Source organism: Ambystoma mexicanum, chromosome 6q, assembly GCF_040938575.1.
Source record: "Ambystoma mexicanum isolate Mex_15411 chromosome 6q, UKY_AmexF1_1, whole genome shotgun sequence".
Lineage (NCBI taxonomy): Eukaryota > Metazoa > Chordata > Amphibia > Caudata > Ambystomatidae > Ambystoma > Ambystoma mexicanum.
This window is the reverse complement of record NC_090937.1, coordinates 1,654,478,634-1,654,499,204: the sequence shown is the minus strand read 5'-3', so window position 1 is coordinate 1,654,499,204 and position 20,571 is coordinate 1,654,478,634. Positions and strand designations below refer to the sequence as shown.

Sequence of the window (20,571 nt, the reverse complement as noted above, 5' to 3'; positions counted from 1 at the left end):
AAGATAAGGGGGTCAAGATATGTAAAAAGCCCATATTTAACTGGTGGATGACATGTGGCACCTTACAGTGCACAGGGTGTAAGCTGGGCGTGTATTAAACAATGCACATTAGTCTATTGGTATACAAACTATAGCAATCCCAACTGAACGAGATAAAAGGAAGAACAGTTAAAAAAAAAAAGAAACTGAGCCAAGTACGCTGTGGTAATAAGCGGAAGTACAGCACTCCAGATGGCTACCAAGAATAATAAAAAGGAAAAGCAAGCAGACCACCATGGAGACGTACACTAGAGGTCAGGACGGCCCAAATGTTGAAGCAGCTGCAGAGGCTTCAGCGATCGCACAAGACAGCAGTGTACACCGAATACTGGCTGCTATAACAGCATTAAAAACAGTGTTTAAGAGTCCAAAACAGATGCAGGGATAGTAGATGTGGGACTACTGAGGCAAGATGTGTGTTCATTAGCAGAACGGACTGGGAAGATCGAAGAACAAGTGAAGGATAACAAGAACGTGACACAAACAAATGTGGATGTCAGAATATTGGAGCAGAAGGTTAAGTTACTGGAAGACAGGGCGGATGACGCAGAAGGTATGGCCAGTAAGAACAATATAAGGATCCTGGGATTGCCGGAAGGAATGGAAGGGGCGGACTCCATGAGCTATGTAGAAAACATACTCATTCAGGAAGTTGGCCTGGGAAACCTCACACAAGGCTTCACAGTAGAACAAGCACATCGATCCCTGACCAAAAAGCCACCACATGAGACTCCTCCAAGACCAATCATAGCTAAAATCATGAACTACAAAGACAGAAAAGATATTACTTTTCTCAAGAACCGGAGGAACAATACAGAGAGCATCAGCTAAGCAGGCAATCTACCCAGACTATACGTTCCAAGTGCAGAAATACAGAGCCCAATACGGCCCCACGAAAGAAAGATTGCGGAAAGCAGGCCAGAATTACATGCTAACCTACCCGGCTCGTCTGAAGATTCCATACAACGGCAGAGTGTTCTTTGACAGCCAAGAGGAAGTGCAAGACTGGATGGACAGTGTGCAGCTGGCAGCACCAGTGACAGACTAACATGAGAACAAGGCGAAGAGGCAGCTAGGACACTCTTGATTTTTTCCTAGAGATGGTGAGTTGGAAGCTGTAGTTTGGGATCCAACAGCAGTGATACATGCTTGGACTAATAGTTTTGAGGTCAGCTTACTCATATGTGACCCTGTACTGTAGTTTCTTCTCAAAATAGGGATTTACTGAGCTGGAACGTAGGCTGTGTGAGGACATAGTCTTCACGAGCGGGGTGGTAATTGCTTCAGCAGCAGTCTATCTCCCCCTTAATTCCTTTACTCAGGCTACAAGTTGCACAGTGCCCACCAAACACCTAGGTATCTGGCTATGTGGGGTAGGAGCGTAAACAGGCACGTCTCACCTAGGTATCTGGCTATGTGGGGTAGGAGCGTAAACAGGCACGTCTGAGCATGCGTAGCATAGCTGGGTAGTTGTTGGGGAAGGGACTGTTGGGGAGGGGGGGGAATGGAAATGTTCACTAGAGTTGGGGTAAGGCCTTTTACAAATATAGTATGTCCCGGTAACAGACAAAAAACAAAACAAAAACAAAAACAAAAAAAAAGAAAGTGCAGTTTCTGCCTCGAGAGTCGAAGGCAAGTCAGCAGTAAATCAGTATTCTCCTTTGTTGCACACATCACGGCTGACTGCATTAGCGGGATGACCTGGAACATCCGTGGTCTGAACAACTACGTACAAAGGCATAGAACGGTGACATAGCACTGCTGCAGGAGACACATCTCGGCAAGACACACTTGTGAGGATATGGGGTGATCAGGTAGTACGATCCACATACTCTGCATATGCTAGAGGAGTTCTCATATGGGTCGCTCCGTCAGTACCCCGGAACATTCTCCAGACCAAAAGAGATGAAGGTAGAATGGCACTAGTCTAATCTATGGTATCCCTGAAAATAGAGAGATATGTATTGTCAACACTTATGCCCCCAACCATGATGCTACATCATTCTTTAGGTCATTATATACAAGAATAAGTCCTTCCAGAAATGGTATCCTGTTATTGGTGGGGGTTCCAATAGTATGCTAAACCTTACGGTATATAGATCTGACGACAAGTTTAGACGACCAGCTCTGCCGGCGAAATACCGAGAAGCCTACTCCAATTTTTTGAGTTGACAGACATTTGGAGGGCCTTTGACCCAAACACACAAGATTACTCTTACTACCCTACTCCACACAAGGTTTACACAAGATTGGATTCTTTTTTCACAGGGGCAGAACACATTAGGAATACAAGGCAAGGGTTTTATTGGATAATGCCGTATCAGCTTTAAGGCAGCAGGCGGGCCCTCCTAGACCGGCAATACCAACGTGGAAATTAAGGAGCAAAACTCTACCAGACACAGTATTTAAAGACCATACACTCAAACCCATAGAAGAATACTTTACACTAAAAAAGGGCAGTGTGCAATCAATAGGCACATTATGGTAAGCATTTAGAGTGGTCAGAAGGGGCGAGGTGATGGCCAAATCAGGATGCATCCAGGCAGTAATCACCACAGAGTTAAGTGTAACGGAACAAGAGCTTGCAGAAGTCAATAAAACAAAATAGCACCAGAGAGACTAACCTACTAACAGAAGTGCTTATTACAATGGGATAGATTGGCCAAATTAAACTATACAGAACACATAGAGAAGCTACATCCAGAAGGGGATAAGCCGGGTAGACTTCTGGCATGGCTATATAAGAGTGATAGCACGAAAGCAACAGTATAGTCTGTGCAAGATAGGGATGGCCTCCCTTGCAATATGCAAGCAGAGGTGAACGGCGCATTCTATAAATATTACAGTGCACTATACGAGGATGCACGCACAGCACGGCACACTGACCTTCAGGAGGCATTGGAGCTTATACAATTTCCACAGAGGTAGCAGAGTCATTCGAAGCGTCTCTTGAAAGGGGCCCCTAGGGGACCCTGACATCTATGGAAACAAGGCCGGTCACCACACACGATAGAGACACCAGACACGAGGTTGTATTCCCAAAGCTATGGTTTTATTGCAAAGCAAAAGTCTCTGTTGGCCAACTCGGTCTCACGCCCCGCGACGTGTATCTCTAGACCTCGAGGGACGCAAGAGAGTGAATTACGTACATCAGTTACATATATACAAAATGCATATCGAACAATCAGCTCTGACATGGTTAACACCCCCCCTTTATTGGGTTTCTTTGAACTTGGTGTGATGATGGACATCTCCGACCACTATGGCACCTTCAAACATCTATTCTAGTAACAATTTGCAATTTGTGAGTGCGAAGGCATCGTTCGGTTATTGAATAGAACACGGCGGTTCTGTTCTTGGACGCAAACTACATACGGGGGGGAGTTGAATTCCGGACCTTTCTATCGTGCTATTCGCGTCCTGGGAGCCGACATGCTGTAGCGGGCTCAGCAAAGGGGGGCCATAAGAAAAGCATAATTCAAGCCTATAGCGGTATTATTCTAACATATTCTACCATATAACGAGACTGGCTGGCAGCTGTGAAATGATTAAATGCCCTGCAGCTCTGCTTGAAGGCTACATTCGGGAGGGAGCCGGGCGTTCTTCCTGGCGCTGCCTACGTTTGTGTTTCAGCGAACTCTTGTTATCCTCACGGCCCTGCGGCCTTATCCTTTTCACATACAGACAACAATGTTTCACAGTCGAGAGGTGTAAGCGGAAAATATACTTGCGAAGCAATAGGAACAGAAAGCAATGAGCTATGGTTAGAAAACAAAATGGCGATTCTTGTTACATCAAAATGGCCGTTCATTGGCAAACTCGAAAACCTATATTTTGTCATATCGTGCATGAGACGGTTGACCCACGGCCACCAAAATGCGTTTGCGGTCTCAAAGTAGAGGTATCCGTATTTCTAGACTGACACTATAATGTTAGATGAAATTCTGGCCACAATTAAAACTCTGCCCTCCAGAAAAACATTGGGCATGGACAGGCTACCAAGCGAATTTTACAAGGAATTTGCAGATAGCCCTGCACCGGCTATGATGGAAATGTTTACAGAAGCATATGACAGAGAATCGCTCCCCAAAAGCTTAAAAGAAACCGTGATACTACCCCTGCCCAAGCCTAATAATTCAGGAGCAGACTGTAGCTCATATAGGCCCTTGTCTACTAAATAAGGACAGCTAAATTCTTAGTGCATTATTAGCGAACAAACTCTGAGAAGTAATAACGCAATTGATAGTCCCAACCAAACGGGATACGAGCCCAGAAACACTACTTGGAATCTGAGGCGGTTGCATCATATAATAGCAGCACTAAGACATGGGAGCACACTGTGCTGCAGCCTCACTGGATGCAGTGGAGGCATTTGAATCCATTCATTGGGACTGGCTATACTCAACACTAGTGAGGTTTGGCTTTGGACCAGGGTACATTAAATGGGTGAAATTGACATACACCAACCCAATGGCTAGGGTAAAAACTGGCAGAACCTTCTCTGACAAATGGGAATTACAGAAAGGCACCAGACAAGGATGCCCGTGTCCCCACCACTCTTTATTCTAGTTGCAGAACCCATCGCAGCATTTCTAAAAAGTGAATACGAAGAGGCACTGTGGTAAGCGTGGGACAATAAAGCAAAACATTTAAAAATCTTTTTTAAAAAGGACCCTGCAGCATCAGCTCCGACCCCTAAGTGGGAGGAACTGATGCCGCAGGGATTCGGTGGCGCACACAGAAGTTTGCCGCCCTAAAGGTAAGTGGGGATGGCAGGGAAGGAAATGCGGGCTAAGTGATCTATCTGATCACTGCACTGCAGTTACGGACGGCACAGTGATCACAGATTCCTGATGACATGCTGTTATACATAAAAAACCTAGAGGTGAATTCGCAATATATTTTGGACGTGCTAGATAACTTAAGCACGCTGTCAAGGATCACGATCAGTCGTGAGAAATCCTGCTTATTTCCACTAGCGGGACTCACCAGTTGTAATAAACAAGAACTACCTGCCCTGGCAGTCAAATGGAACAAGGACACATTCTGGTGCCTAGGGTTGGACATTTATCATAAGCCTGTGCAGGAGCATATGCACAATACACAAGGGCATTGGAATGCATTATAAACTCCATGAAATTCTGGGGTCGGCTGCCATTGTCTATAATGGGAAGAGCAGCACTTTTAAAAATAGTAGCATTACCTAGACTGCTGCACTGCTTCCGGAACATTCCTTTAACATTCCCAAACACTTTTCCGTCAGATTAGACAAGGAGTGTAGGAGCTTTATGTGGCAAAATGGCAGGTGCTGAGTAGCGCTAAGCACACTCCAGCACACCCACTAAAGGGGAGGGTTAAGAATACAGCAATTTGAGCTGCACTATCTCGCAAGTCAGCTCCAAGTAGGTTGCGGGCTGGCTGGCAGATGACCCAACAATAGACACAATCCTGCTACAGCCGGCAGTAAAACACTTATGCCTACAATAACTGCTATGGGTGCCCTCCATTCCCGGGGTCGGAGAAATATCCATATCTAGTCAAACTTGGCAAGCAAATGTGGCAGAGAGCCTGTAAGAAAATGTGGATAAACGATTCTGTATCGCCACACATTCCCCTAGCAGCGGTACTAACAGATGGCAGAGGCCTAACAGCTACTATACGACAACAATGGGAAACACAGGAGATTGTTACAATTGGGGACCTATAGCCAGATGAAACCTTAATGAGCTTCCAAGAATTACAGGAAACCTCTGGAATACATGTGGGTCAATACCTTCTGCACCAAACTATCATAAAAACATTAAAGAGCAGGTGGCCAGCAGTAGGAATGGAATCGATTCGACATGAAGCTGTAGAAACACTAATACGCATATCAAAGGGAGGGCATGATCTATTGAGATTATAGGAGGTGGTCCTTGAACATACATTTGGGCAGGAATTGAAAATAGGGACGAAATGGCAATTAGACTTGGGAAATCATTTACAGATGCCGAATGGCTAAAAGTGCTACAACATCAGAAGCAGGTTTCCAGAAATGCAAAACTACAGATTTTATAATTGTATGTAACGCACAGAGATTATCTAACAACGCAAATAATATCTGGGTTTAAAGGCGCAAATAGTCCATTTTGGCTCAGATGAAATGCCATAGATGCTACACATGATCTGGGCCGGTCCGGCTATAAGGAGGTATTGGGAGGAAATAGCCCAAAAAATGTTGGTGGGTGAGGTACAACTGAATGTACAATCCTCTGCTACCTGCCTGTTGGGGCTCTACCCTCGTGGTATGTCCAGGAAGTCTGTAGGCAAATTCAAAGACCTGGCCTACATTTTGGAGCGCTGCATAGCCAGGAAAGGCCCGCTGGTCGAGATGTGGTGGAAAGATTTACCATCATCATAAAACTTTATTTCGGCAAAAAAAAACAAAAAAAACCATAGAAGTACATATAAAATACAAGAGAAGAACGTCCCCCTACAGATACATTCCAATGGATATTAGTTACAAAGTTCAATAAAAAATGTATTAAATCGTGAAAGTGCAATGAGCCAAATTGAGATTTAAAAAAATAATAATAATAATTATCCAAAACAAATTTAGTGATTCATATGTTGGTAAAATCCACTGGTATATGGTAACGGATTTGAATTCATAAGGTCTCTTTTTTTTAATATATTTCACTCAAATAAGAACATAACACTGAGAGACAGGGAGAGATAATCTCGCAGCCTCGCCCATATCAACTGTTTGAAATACTACTTTCAATCAACCCCATGCTCTTCTTTCTCAATAGCCAGGCCCTATGGATGAAACGTGCAGTAGCAAAAATTACAGTCAAGTTGGCGCATCGACTCAAAATTCTTTCAGCCACTACTATCTGATGCTCCCCTGCTTCTCTCAAAATTGGCTTCAAATATGTCTTTCTCAGATTAATAGATACAGGGCAAATCTGCAGAAAGTGTGCGGAAATACTTACAAAAACGGACATTAGAGAATGAGTGCGGTATGGAAGCAGGCGGCCAGCAAGCACCAGCAAGACATTGGTGACGATATATCTATCGCATTGGAACAAACTAATACAAACTTTCTCCAAACAAGGAACCGCTGGATCAGGGCACCAAAGTTTTGAGGGAGGGATACAAGACTCACAGAGGGGCTGAGCACATCGATAAAAGCATTACGGGAAGAATGGACACTACATTACAGAAAGGTCAGGCGGGGAGGGGAGTTCAAGGCGGGTGTAATGTTACATTGGCTCCATTAGTAAACGTAATATATGACATAACTGCGAACCATGAATCGCCACTAACAGCATAATTGCACTGTAACCTGTGGTTTGTTGAGTGAGTTTTAGAGTCTTGCTAACTGTATCGTTGGTTGCGAAAAAGGTTTTTAAAATAAAGAAGATTTAATGGAACAGTATGGCACTTGTATTTAGGAGCACTAAATGTTTAAAAGGGATTGCAAGGTACGTCTCATCAAAACTTCTCTCCTTGTAATCAGATACTACTGACACTTATTAGCATGGTTGCAAACTTTTTACAAGGCATTAGGGTCGTACATGCTACGCTGTCAGAACATAACACTGAACATCCCCCATGTTACCTGTTCCAGAATGGAAAGTATCACTTTCTTTGTTTGCGGTCACCTGGCAACAGCTGCTTGAACCAATCGGATTAATCAGTGTCACCATCTGTACGATATGTTTACTACTCAGACGCAACACTTGGGTTGTTATGTGCAATTTTGGGGTTCCCACCTGGATTTTGAACCAACTAGAGTGTCAGAATGCCCCCAATGCACCGTTCCACTGCACTATGTGGAATAGAGGTGTCCCGCCCATTCGTCAAGGACAGATCAATAGATTTCAGCACGGCTGCAGTTCTTTTTTTAGGACAGTATAAATGGCTATTCATCTCTAAAAGGACAGGAGAAGAACTCCTCAGCATGGCTGCTATACATTAAATTGACCATTTAATGTGGCAGGCCTTCATGGAAGAGCTACTTTACTTTTAATAGAGCATCACTGGCACTTTTTTTATTTGAAGCAGAAAGTCCAAGTATTTAAAATACATGACATAGCTGGTAGGGAGAATACAACATCTGCCATAGCTGTCATTTAGCTGATGCTGCATGACATAGGAGCTCCTTCTGATACTCCTGAGCTGGTAGGGAGAATACAACATCTGCCATAGCTGTCATTTAGCGGATGCTGCATGACATAGGAGCTCCTTCTGATACTCCTGAGCTGGTAGGGAGAATACAACATCTGCCATAGCTGTCATTTAGCTGATGCTTCATGACATAGGAGCTCCTTCTGATACTCCTGAGCTGGTAGGGAGAATACAACATCTGCCATAGCTGTCATTTAGCTGATGCTTCATGACATAGGAGCTCCTTCTGATACTCCTGAGCTGGTAGGGAGAATACAACATCTGCCATAGCTGTCATTTAGCTGATGCTTCATGACATAGGAGCTCCTTCTGATACTCCTGAGCTGGTAGGGAGAATACAACATCTGCCATAGCTGTCATTTAGCTGATGCTGCATGACATAGGAGCTCCTTCTGATACTCCCGAGCTGGTAGGGAGAATACAACATCTGCCATAGCTGTCATTTAGCGGATGCTGCATGACATAGGAGCTCCTTCTGATACTCCCGAGCTGGTAGGGAGAATACAACATCTGCCATAGCTGTCATTTAGCGGATGCTGCATGACATAGGAGCTCCTTCTGATACTCCCGAGCTGGTAGGGAGAATACAACATCTGCCATAGCTGTCATTTAGCGGATGCTGCATGACATAGGAGCTCCTTCTGATACTCCCGAGCTGGTAGGGAGAATACAACATCTGCCATAGCTGTCATTTAGCGGATGCTTCATGACATAGGAGCTCCTTCTGATACTCCCGAGCTGGTAGGGAGAATACAACATCTGCCATAGCTGTCATTTAGCGGATGCTGCATGACATAGGAGCTCCTTCTGATACTCCCGAGCTGGTAGGGAGAATACAACATCTGCCATAGCTGTCATTTAGCGGATGCTTCATGACATAGGAGCTCCTTCTGATACTCCCGAGCTGGTAGGGAGAATACAACATCTGCCATAGCTGTCATTTAGCTGATGCTTCATGACATAGGAGCTCCTTCTGATACTCCCGAGCTGGTAGGGAGAATACAACATCTGCCATAGCTGTCATTTAGCTGATGCTTCATGACATAGGAGCTCCTTCTGATACTCCCGAGCTGGTAGGGAGAATACAACATCTGCCATAGCTGTCATTTAGCTGATGCTTCATGACATAGGAGCTCCTTCTGATACTCCTGAGCTGGTAGGGAGAATACAACATCTGCCATAGCTGTCATTTAGCTGATGCTGCATGACATAGGAGCTCCTTCTGATACTCCCGAGCTGGTAGGGAGAATACAACATCTGCCATAGCTGTCATTTAGCGGATGCTGCATGACATAGGAGCTCCTTCTGATACTCCCGAGCTGGTAGGGAGAATACAACATCTGCCATAGCTGTCATTTAGCGGATGCTTCATGACATAGGAGCTCCTTCTGATACTCCCGAGCTGGTAGGGAGAATACAACATCTGCCATAGCTGTCATTTAGCGGATGCTTCATGACATAGGAGCTCCTTCTGATACTCCCGAGCTGGTAGGGAGAATACAACATCTGCCATAGCTGTCATTTAGCGGATGCTTCATGACATAGGAGCTCCTTCTGATACTCCTGAGCTGGTAGGGAGAATACAACATCTGCCATAGCTGTCATTTAGCGGATGCTGCATGACATAGGAGCTCCTTCTGATACTCCCGAGCTGGTAGGGAGAATACAACATCTGCCATAGCTGTCATTTAGCTGATGCTGCATGACATAGGAGCTCCTTCTGATACTCCCGAGCTGGTAGGGAGAATACAACATCTGCCATAGCTGTCATTTAGCTGATGCTGCATGACATAGGAGCTCCTTCTGATACTCCCGAGCTGGTAGGGAGAATACAACATCTGCCATAGCTGTCATTTAGCTGATGCTTCATGACATAGGAGCTCCTTCTGATACTCCCGAGCTGGTAGGGGGAATACAACATCTGCCATAGCTGTCATTTAGCTGATGCTGCATGACATAGGAGCTCCTTCTGATACTCCCGAGCTGGTAGGGGGAATACAACATCTGCCATAGCTGTCATTTAGCTGATGCTGCATGACATAGGAGCTCCTTCTGATACTCCCGAGCTGGTAGGGGGAATACAACATCTGCCATAGCTGTCATTTAGCTGATGCTGCATGACATAGGAGCTCCTTCTGATACTCCCGAGCTGGTAGGGGGAATACAACATCTGCCATAGCTGTCATTTAGCTGATGCTGCATGACATAGGAGCTCCTTCTGATACTCCCGAGCTGGTAGGGGGAATACAACATCTGCCATAGCTGTCATTTAGCTGATGCTGCATGACATAGGAGCTCCTTCTGATACTCCCGAGCTGGTAGGGAGAATACAACATCTGCCATAGCTGTCATTTAGCGGATGCTGCATGACATAGGAGCTCCTTCTGATACTCCTGAGCTGGTAGGGAGAATACAACATCTGCCATAGCTGTCATTTAGCGGATGCTGCATGACATAGGAGCTCCTTCTGATACTCCTGAGCTGGTAGGGAGAATACAACATCTGCCATAGCTGTCATTTAGCGGATGCTGCATGACATAGGAGCTCCTTCTGATACTCCTGAGCTGGTAGGGAGAATACAACATCTGCCATAGCTGTCATTTAGCGGATGCTGCATGACATAGGAGCTCCTTCTGATACTCCTGAGCTGGTAGGGAGAATACAACATCTGCCATAGCTGTCATTTAGCTGATGCTTCATGACATAGGAGCTCCTTCTGATACTCCTGAGCTGGTAGGGAGAATACAACATCTGCCATAGCTGTCATTTAGCTGATGCTGCATGACATAGGAGCTCCTTCTGATACTCCCGAGCTGGTAGGGAGAATACAACATCTGCCATAGCTGTCATTTAGCGGATGCTGCATGACATAGGAGCTCCTTCTGATACTCCCGAGCTGGTAGGGGGAATACAACATCTGCCATAGCTGTCATTTAGCTGATGCTGCATGACATAGGAGCTCCTTCTGATACTCCCGAGCTGGTAGGGGGAATACAACATCTGCCATAGCTGTCATTTAGCTGATGCTGCATGACATAGGAGCTCCTTCTGATACTCCCGAGCTGGTAGGGGGAATACAACATCTGCCATAGCTGTCATTTAGCGGATGCTGCATGACATAGGAGCTCCTTCTGATACTCCCGAGCTGGTAGGGAGAATACAACATCTGCCATAGCTGTCATTTAGCGGATGCTGCATGACATAGGAGCTCCTTCTGATACTCCCGAGCTGGTAGGGAGAATACAACATCTGCCATAGCTGTCATTTAGCGGATGCTGCATGACATAGGAGCTCCTTCTGATACTCCCGAGCTGGTAGGGAGAATACAACATCTGCCATAGCTGTCATTTAGCTGATGCTGCATGACATAGAAGCTCCTTCTGATACTCCCGAGCTGGTAGGGAGAATACAACATCTGCCATAGCTGTCATTTAGCTGATGCTGCATGACATAGGAGCTCCTTCTGATACTCCTGAGCTGGTAGGGAGAATACAACATCTGCCATAGCTGTCATTTAGCTGATGCTTCATGACATAGAAGCTCCTTCTGATACTCCCGAGCTGGTAGGGAGAATACAACATCTGCCATAGCCGTCATTTAGCTGATGCTGCATGACATAGGAGCTCCTTCTGATACTCCTGAGCTGGTAGGGAGAATACAACATCTGCCATAGCTGTCATTTAGCGGATGCTGATTTTGCTGTGCGAAAGATATCCTCTATTGCTGCACAATACCATTTGAGTGTTTGGTTTCATGTGCCTGTACTGAGAGAGAAACATAGGCTTCTCCTACTGTGCTGGAAAAACATTCCAATGTTGATTTTTGTTTAGCATCACATGCCAGATCTCTGCACTTAGAAGACATTGGTCCTCATTATGAGTTGAACAGTATTCTGGCGGTAAATCCTCCAGAATACCGGCAAACCGTTACCACAACTTGGTCAGGCGGTATTACCACTGGAGATATTACCTGTGGCGGTATTACCACCTGATTACAAGTGGCGGTTTGCCCGTGTAAATCTACATTTAATTAAGTTCACAGGACTCCATTGGGGACTTTTGCTGGCATTACCTCCAATGGTATTTCCGGACGGTCATACCAGCAATTTTTGGATGTAAAGTGCTCAAGTTACCTCCAGTTTGAAGCTTCACCTCCAAAAATCTACCATCTGGTAATACCGCCGGAGGTAATACCAGCAAACTTGTAGTTTGACAGTGCTGGAAAAATGGAGGTAAACTGTTTTACCTCCACTTTCTTTCGGCGCCACCAAACGCGTAATGAGCCCGATTGTATCGCATAACACAGACTATACCATTGACCAGCACCGTTTAATGGATGGACACAAGTTTAACTACAACTTAATTTCGTGCATTAGCCATTGGTAACATGTCACATGTATAATTGATGACATTTATTTAAGACATTGGTGCACAAAGAAAGCCCTTAACTTTCTGCTTCGTTGCATTAACTTTTACCACAAATATTTAAAACACTTTTCATCCATTCTTTACAACATTCACACGTTTCTTTTAATATCGAAAGCATGGTACCATGTCACTCTGAATACGATCAGACACAGAATTCTGAATCACATGCGATATGCATGCTCTCTGCAAATGCATGTATCCAGGCTTTATGTGCAAGCAAAACACCATGTGAAAGCTATGCACTTAGATAGAGAAAATAGTGCCAGAGGGTTGCAGATGTCCACCGTGTGCATGCACACATGCATTGTATGCATTAATGAGGTGAATTACTGATCGTCTCCGTCCTCCCTGCCTGGTGATGGATCAGAACGGGCAAAGCATAAGCAATTCGACACTCTAGCGTTTGGTTCTTCACCATAGCCATTTTATGGCAACCCAAAGGGGCACGTGACCCTGCTCTCAAAAAAAGATACAACCTCAGGCATATCATATATTGATTACATATTTGGAAAAAGTGCGTCCAATACAACACAGGATCACATGTTTTTACATTGAAGGCATTTCCCAACACCACACAGTTCCACTGAAAGGAGTTACCACATTCACTACACCTGCTGGCTGCTTAGCATCAGCAGTGTTTATACCCCTAGGATGTTGGTGATGGTAGCACCACCACTCTAAAAGGTGTTCCAGCTCCACTGTTTATAGTGAATTAAGTCTGGACGAAGGGATGTAAGCCAGTGTCTGTCAAATAGTGTCAGGGTAATAAGAGACGGTGCCAATGTGACGTATGGGGAAAAATGGGTGTTGTGGAACATATGATAACGCACCTATACACAAGTGTTTCAAGGCGTGACAAGACAAGGCGGAAACAGAGGGAGGACAAAAACAACAATCTTACTAGCCTTGTGACATTCAGATCAGGCAATTGAACAGGGACGGGAGAAGTGCGAAACAAAGGAAACAGCAGAGAGTGCAGCCAAGGGGTGGCAAATGCGGGTGCTCGGAAGTGCAGCCAATTGGTGGCTAATAAGAGGGGGCGCGCTGAGGGTCAGTCGCTTCTACAAGCAGAGAGTGGGGGTAGATCTCTGTTCTCGGCTGGAGCCTCCATCTGGAACAGCCTCTCTGCCACTCTCAAACTTCAGCAGGACCACCTAAGGTTCCGGAAGCAACTCAAGACCCTTATTTTCGCTTCCGCTTTCTCTCTCCCTTGCTGATGCCCCAGTCTGCATCGCAAACTGGTTACCTGGCCACCCATTGAACATGTAGGACCAGGCTCCTGCACCACCAGTTGCCCATGCACTGCCTCCGCGCCTCCCAACTACATAAGGACAATATCTGAAACCATATAGTCCCCCGACTCCCTGCATTTATGCGTTCCATTGCCCTCTCCCCTCTGGCACTTCTCCACCCCCCCCCTCCCACTTGCGCAATCTGAATTACAGAAGGCCTAGTAAGATCATTGTTTTCTCCGCCTTCTGTCTTCCCTTCCTTGTCTTGTTGCGCCTAGAAACAGTTGTGTACAGGCGCATTATAAATCACTTATATTTCATATGAGGAGCGAGGCTGCGTGGAGTCCTTGTCTGGGAATGTGAAGCAATGGTATATTGGTAATCAAGGTGGAGGGATGGGATCCTGTGTGAATGAATGTGAGGCAGGTTGCGTGAAGTGAAAAGGGAGGTAGTAATGCTACAAAATGTCAGTGTAGCCCAACGTCAGTGCCTTAAGTGGCCAGGGAAAATGAGCAGAGGCTCAATGGGGTGTGGCCTAATGGCAAGGGGGGGATCGTCGTCTGCGGGCTTAGGCCACGCCCTCTTGATGAGCCCTGGCTTAATGGGCAATAGGTACCCCCACCAGGCAGCCCTCTGCAGAAATCAGCATAACCACCCCCACCCCTGGGCGAGAGGGTGCTGATCTCTGCATCTATGCCTGGTGAGGGACAGAAGCCAGATTCAGCCTTAATGTTGGCGCAGCCCCTCGCCAGGCATTCCTTCAGCTAAGAGATGCAGCAATCACCCTCAGGAGGTACAGCGCAATCATCAAAGCTGAAATGGAGGCTGCAGGAAACTGGGGCATGTTTTCCTTAAAGCCTGAATCACAGAAAGAAGTAAAGAGAGGTACGCACACAGGTAGGCTGGTAGAAAGTTTATTTTCTATGCAGGCCTGAGAGGGCTCAGAACAGCCTCCGGTCCGCAACCATCAACTGATCATCCGCTCCTGAGCCTTCCAAGTTCCAGGAATGGAGACAGATGGTAACATATCTTCCCTTCACAAAACATATCCAACAACAACAAAAGTGAACAAAACTGCAGTATTTCTAAATAACATTTTAACAACCAGTAAAGAACAGGATAATTCAGTTATGTAAAGAAAAGTCCAGTTAGAACCAACTAAGAGCAATCATTTCCATCTTAACGTGCCCCACTATTCACATACAAAATCCTGTAGCTACTTGGGTTCATGCCTCACTCTTTTGCGACGGCTCCCCCTCACTCAACCCAGCGCCCTCAGATACTCCACTACAGCCATTCTCAATTTTTCCCAATCTTCCCATTGACCACACTTCCCCTCCGTCCACAATGACCACTCGCTTCCTCACAGCAGAAATCCTCTTGGGACAAACACATTTACTTTCCATACACTGGATGTCCACAATCTGGGATTTTGTATAAGCACCCACTCTCCCACTCCAGCTCCTTCACACCCTTCTTCGTATCAAATGCTTCTTTCAACATCCCTTGACTTGGTCTTACATAATTCACTATGCTTTTCCAGTCCACTACTACTGAACTTGCCAAACCTAACCACCACAGACATAATTTTGTGCCGGGTTCTCTCCCTTTAAGAGATACAAACGGTGATACCTTTGTTACAGAATGGGGTGTGGTAAGATAATCCCACATCTTGTGATCCAAAATTTCCTTCCACTGCAAACCTGGACGTAAAGCCAACTGGATCCCCCCTTTTATATATCTATTGGTCCTTTCCACCAACCCATTAGCTCTAGGATGATATAAGACTGACTGTGCATGTATGTTTAATGCCATAACAGTTGAGAAACTTCCTCATGAACTCCGACCAGAACTGAACCCCATTATCGGAGACAATTTCTGATGGAAATCCTTCTCTCAAAAAAAACTTTCTCCAAAAATGCTAACTCCCTTGCTGTCACCTCCCTGACAGCACTCCATCCATTTAGTGTGGAAAGCCGCCAAAACAAAAAGAAACTTCAACCCTTTACCTAACCCCATAATGGGTCCCATTATATAAATTGCCACTTTCTTCCAGGGTTGATCAGGTACAAAGTTGGGAATGAGAGGGGTTTCTCGCACAACCGTGTTCTTGTCACTCAACCCACATGGGCCACATTTCCTGACAGTTTTCAGCCGCCTTGTCCATGCCTGGTCTTAACTTCCTCTTGGTTACACCTTACCCCAAATGTCCTTGATAAACTATCTTCACTAACCTATCTCTAATACTATCAGGAGGTACAATGCACATACCTCTTCTGAGCCTCCCATTAATGATACTCAGATCATCCTTAACTTCCCACCAAACTTCAAACATCTTTTCTATTAACTCTTTTTTGGGCCATCCAGACACCGTCCACACTCTGATACACTACATTTCCTCATCCAAGTGCTCACCATTCTCCCATTCCGCTTGCCCAACACATCCCAAATCAACGACCGCAATTATATTCTCCTCTTTCCACTCACTACACACTCCCTCTTCTCCTATTACTGGCATTCTTGACAGTTAATCTGCAACAGTGTTGTACTTCCCCAGCAAATAACACACTTTAAAATCATATCCTTGTAAGCGTAGATATCATCTGCTGATCCTGGGCGAACCCATAGCCCAGTTTCCACTTTGAAACATTTTGGCCAATGGTTTGTGGTCCGATCTTGCAATGAATCTCGTGCCCCACAAAAATAAACTTGAAATGACAGATCACCCAATAGACAGCCAAAGCTTCTCTTTCAATGACTGAATCATTTTTTTCAGTATCCTTCAGAGTCCTTGATGCAAACGCTATTACTCTTTCTGTCTTATCATTGTCATATTGGGTGAGGGTTGCTACCAACCCTAAACTACTGGCATCCACGGACAGAACACACTTGTCCTCTGATGAAAACCTCCCTATTGAAGGGCATTCACTATGTCCTTTTTTAATTTTCTGGATCGCTTCCTCACAATCCTTTGACCACTCAAATGTGGCTCCTTCCTTAAGTAAGGATCTTAAGGGTGTGGAAATAACTGAAAAGTTCTTCACAAACTTGTGGTACTACTCAGCCAAACCCAAAAACGATCTGAGTTGATCCATATCACTGTGATTAGGGGCATTTTCAATAGTTTCTACTAGACTCAGTTTTGGGCTGATGCTGTACCCCGACACCCTGTGACCTAAATACTCGACGATGTCCACTGTTATCTTGCACTTTCTCTTTTGAACCGTCAACCCTGCAGCCATCAATTTACTTAAGACCAATCTCAATAGATCATCGTGTTTCTCATTCGAATCAGCATAAATCAGGATGTCATCTTGAAATACAATATTGTTTGGTAACCCCTCCAACACCTTTTCCATAACCCTTTGGAACACGGCTGCGGCCGAGGCTAAACCAAATGGCATCCGATAATACTTGAATGTTCCTTCTGTTGTCACAAAATGCGTCCTCCTTTGAGTGGTGTACCTGGTGATACGCCAAGGGCAAATATATAACTGAAACTAATTTTGCATCGCTAAGAGTCGATAATGCTTTCAATATAACTGGTAATGGGTGGCGATCTATCCAAATATTCTTATTTAAAGTCTCTTAGGTCCATGCAGAGTCTGATGCTGCCATTTGGCTTTACCAAAATTCCCACCGGAGACAGCCATTCAGAACTTTCAATCCTCTCAATTATTCTTTTTTGCATTAACAACTCCAGTTCCTCTTTCATCTGGTCTCTTAGCTGTTGTGGGACCAATCTCACTTAATGCACTTTCGGCAACGCCTCTGTTTTGAGTCTGATACAATGCTCAAACCCATTCAAACATCCTAACTCCTCTGTGAATACCTCAGGCATCTCCTTTTCCCACCTATCACCAATTTCTGCTATGGTAATTGGTATTGGGGCACTCGCTTGGATGCGAATGGCTAGATTGCTCTGTTCTTTCCAGCTCAACAGCGACAACCCTTCTTTGGTCACAAATATCTCTGCCACGCAGCTTCTGCCTTTATATTTGATGACGGCCGAGAATTTCCCTAGCAAATCAATCTTTACATTTCCATATGCGCAAGGTCTATATCGTGTTTCAGCAAGTCGTCAATCACTTCTTCTGCACAGTCTTCATATGTTTCTTGTGACATTAGAGAGCAACTGTCCACCTTCATGGTCACCAACTTGCAGTTTACAAGAAACACATCTGTTGGTCCTCTTCCCTTACCGGACAGGTCACCTACTTCCAGTACATGCTTAGCACGATTCATTGACTGATTCACTGGGCTTTCCTCCTGCTCTGTCCGTCTCCCTCCTGTTTTGATTTGTTCGATTGTAGGTGACTCACGACAAACTCTTGCAACGTGACCTCTCCTTTTGCATTTAATGCAATTGACATTCCTCGCAGGACAGAATATGTTGGAAGATAGGTTTCGATTGCTGCCACACCTGTAGCATTTGACTTCCTTGCTTTTGCTCATTCTCCTGTTGTTCTTTAATGCCGCAACCTTGCTTCCTTGCTCATCACTTCTCATGTTTATCAAATATCGGGACGTCTGCTCTATGCCCCTGGCAACTTCCACTGCCTGTTCCAGCGGTCTTTTGACAACAGCTTTTCTTGTACCTTACTATTGTTAGTACAACGCACTAATTGATCTCTGATTAAAGAGTTGGTTAGAGTCCCAAAATCACATGTGTGACTCAGTGTTCTCAAAGCTGCCATGAAGCATTCTACCGGTCCCTGCGGATCTTGTGCTCTCTCAAAGAACTTATGTCATTCAAAGGTGATATTCTTTTTGGTTCGAAGTGATTCTGTAACTTCCTCTACGCTATGGTATACTCATCAGCATCACCTTGACCCTTCTTTTCAGGTTCTGGGAGGCCATCATATACACTCCTTCCTTCTGCGCCCACATTATGCAAGAGAACGGCTTGTTTTCTACTGGCAGCAAATTTATCACCCCCCTATCGCTAACAGATAAGTGTTGAAAAACCTTTTCCACCTGTCCCACCTAATTGCTGGCGTGCCTGGTTCATGTAAGAAAGGTGGGGGGTGGTGCCATGCTAGCAGCTGCCATGTTGGCGCTTAATTGAGTTTTACTTTGTCAATTTGTTATGTTTCCCTAGTTTTGGACTTCTTCAATATTTGCATTGGCATACCATCTTCCCTTAGTGTTCCTCTTGACTGTCTGAGGCTATTGCAGCAAGGTATTATTGTAAAAGTTCTTCTTAGCCTCTTTGACAGCCTACCCTTGTAAAACCTGATAATATGGGGAGCCTGGATTGTTATCATTAGACTCTTTGGTAGAGAATCATTACCCCTTTAGGAATCCAGTTATCTGTTTAGTTATCCATCATATATTCTGATTAGTACTGACTAGTAACATTACACTATCCACAATTATTAGACTGCTACTTTGTATGCATTTGTATTTGCTTTTAGAATGACACATTGCCATATTTGAAGAGCCATGTAGAGACACGTTATAGTTGTAGTTACACATGTAGATATGTATGCATATAGAGAGACACACACTTAGAATATGCAATGAGTTTGCATTATGTAGCGCTTGGATTTGCGAGAGAAAGAGTAAACGCTAGAAAGCATGTAGCTGGCTCCCAAGCCATTTTGAATGAAGACACACAGAAGCGCCATTGGGCTCTGTGCGAAGTTGTTATGAATTAGTGTGAGGAAAGGAATGTAAACAGTTTCTTGGCAGGCATAGATGAACCTTTGTCCGAGTGGAGAAGGTGAAGGAGGTTTCATAGTGGTATGAATAGAGAAATAGAGGAAGAGATGGTGTATTGCAGGCAGACAGAAGGCCATGCTAGTAGATATGATGGCCAATGTCACATTGACAAAGAACACGACCAGAACACGGAGTGATTGCAAGGAAAGTACATGCAAACACAGACTTTCAGGCATTGCTCATATTTAGAAATGCTGACAGACAAAGAGAGGACATGTAACCATGGGGAAAAAGTACATCATTGAATAGTATAACCAGAGATATGCTGCGCTCTGAGAGTTCATTCGAGCTGTTGCTAGATGTAGATGGAGTTCGATGAGAGAGAGAGAGGCGTTTGGTGTGACAGTGATGCAGCCTTGGCAGAAAAGCTTGGCAGAGATCGAGAGCTTGGCAAAGGCTTGAGGCAGTTCGAGTGACCAGATCTTGAGAGAAAGGCCTGGCCCTGACACTGATTTACTGGCTCGTTGCACAGTTAGCGGGAGAGGAGAAACTTGGCAAAGAGAGCTGGAGAGGGGAGAGATGCACAAAGCTCAAATGGGAAGTATGGTTCATGGCCTAAACTGATTGGTTAGAACAGGAACTCACAAAGAGCTTTGGGTTTGGGAAAAGGGAAATCAGACAGGGATCGTCATAGAGAGAGAGAGTGAGTATGGTGTGGATTGGAGAGGAATGCTGAATGCTGGCACTTGTCATATGTATATTGCATTAGACACTGATAGATCCAGCTAATCACAGTCTTGCATTAGAAACCTGTAAGGCTCATCGTTATTGACCTGCATGGTAGATTTGCACCAAAAGTATAAAAAGGTGCAAATTCGATATTTGCATAGTTTTAGTAGTGTCTAGATCATGCATTGTTATGTATGAATAAATGTATTCTATTGTTATAATTGAATCGATTTATGTGTTTTCTTTGTGTCTTATGTTATTGTGTCCATAGGAGTAAGTATGTTGTTCTAGGAGTAACACGGTGCACA

At 44.8% G+C, this 20,571-nt stretch overlaps 1 protein-coding gene across 3 annotated transcripts in view; it reads right to left on the bottom strand.

Annotated features, from left to right (window-relative positions):
• The window catches only part of CCDC142 (coiled-coil domain containing 142), a 314,222-nt gene that overhangs the window by 268,147 nt on the left and 25,504 nt on the right, over positions 1–20,571 (bottom strand). The gene's annotated exons all lie outside the window — the stretch shown is intronic.